The sequence below is a fragment of the Fukomys damarensis genome, unplaced genomic scaffold, assembly GCF_012274545.1.
Source record: "Fukomys damarensis isolate Sample0158 unplaced genomic scaffold, DMR_v1.0_HiC HiC_scaffold_13, whole genome shotgun sequence".
In the NCBI taxonomy this organism is placed as follows: domain Eukaryota; kingdom Metazoa; phylum Chordata; class Mammalia; order Rodentia; family Bathyergidae; genus Fukomys; species Fukomys damarensis.
This window is the reverse complement of record NW_022900925.1, coordinates 38,062,374-38,063,765: the sequence shown is the minus strand read 5'-3', so window position 1 is coordinate 38,063,765 and position 1,392 is coordinate 38,062,374. Positions and strand designations below refer to the sequence as shown.

Below are 1,392 nucleotides of genomic sequence, written 5' to 3'. Positions count from 1 at the left end.
GTGACAGCCATGGCCCTGGGGACCCCCCCATCCTGTGTCCCAGGGTTTAGCCCACTGGAGCCCAGGCCCAGAGCCAGTTTTCTCCAAAGCCCAGGCCAGGAAACCCAGCCAGCTTGGCCTGCTGGGGTGGGGCGGGGCAGGAGACAATGTGGATTTGTTTTCCAGCAGCCGGACTGCTTCCTGAGTATTCCCCGCTGACCCCCTCAGGCCTCCCCAGCCCATCCAGGTCTTGGAGCCCAGTGAGAGGCTTCTCTCTCCATCTGGTGGGCAGTGGCTGTCCTTTGGGTCGGGAGGCTGTGAAGCTGAGATCAGAAGTGTAACTTCTGCGGACAGGGTCTTGCTATGTATTGCAGCCTGGTCCTAAACTCACAGTGACCCTCCTGCCTCAGCCTCGAGTGTGGAGATGATAGGTGTGTGCCACCACGCCTGGTCAGAAATGAAACTTTTGCGATGCTGGGGGTACAGGTAAACTCTGGGTGGCGATGGATAAAGAAGTAGAGAGTTCAGTTTCCATAAGAGTCCAAAAATGATGCCCAAGGACTGATGGTCAGTCTCCAGGAGCAGGCAGGTGAGGGTGCTGAGAGAACACCCAAGTGTGCGCCTTAAGTCAGATGGAGCTCGGAGGAGCTAGCCCGCCCCACCTTACTACAGGGCAACACCGCGCGGAGCCTCGGGGAATAAGAGGCAGAGGGACAAACCCATTGCTCACACCCGACAACCTGGACCGGCTCACGACAGGTGGAGACTACAAGTCCCAGCATGCCCCGGGCACAGGCCTCTGGGGCTGCTGGGAGGAGTAGTCCTGAGAGCAAGCGGTTGGGTGCCCTGCAGAGCCAGTGGCCCGCGGGGAGGGGCGGAAGTTCCAGCAGTGTCCCCTTGTCCCTGCTAATGCTGTTGACAGGGAAGGAAGGAAGTGTGGGGGGAAGGTGTTCCCAGATACCAGTGTAAACCGGAAACCCTAAGGGATTAAGTGGAAGAGGAAGGAGGTGGGTGGAGACGGGATTTCTGTAGCAGGTGTGCTTACATCCGAGTCGCCTGTGCCCGGGGTGTGTGTACGTGTGTGCATGCGCGCCAGGGACAGGATGATTTCACGTTGCTCTATTTTCTCAGAAGATGGGATTTTCTTACAATTTTGGGAAATCATTTTCAGAAAACCCACTTTTCCCTCCGTCGTTCTGCAGTGCACAGGCTGGGCTTGAACTCCTGAACCTCCTGCCTCAGCCGCCACGTAGGCCTCTTGGTTTTTGTTGGGGACGGGGCTGCGGTGGGAGATCCTGACAAGAGCCGGCGTCCTTGAACGTTTTCCTCGATGGAAAAGCAGGATGGTGCTGGACCCTCAGGGGAAGAGGGAGACGAAGCAGCTAGCTCTGCACCCCAGGGTCATGGCTATCG

The 1,392-nt window shown here is 57.9% G+C and overlaps 1 long non-coding RNA gene across 1 annotated transcript in view; it reads left to right on the top strand.

Moving 5' to 3' along the window:
* Positions 1 to 1,020: 1,020 nt before the first annotated feature.
* LOC117285893 overlaps positions 1,021 to 1,392 on the top strand; it is a 1,323-nt gene continuing 951 nt past the window's right edge. Inside the window, exon 1 of the long non-coding RNA XR_004517026.1 lies at positions 1,021 to 1,228. This is a non-coding gene — a long non-coding RNA (uncharacterized LOC117285893). The remainder of the gene's footprint in view (positions 1,229 to 1,392) is intronic.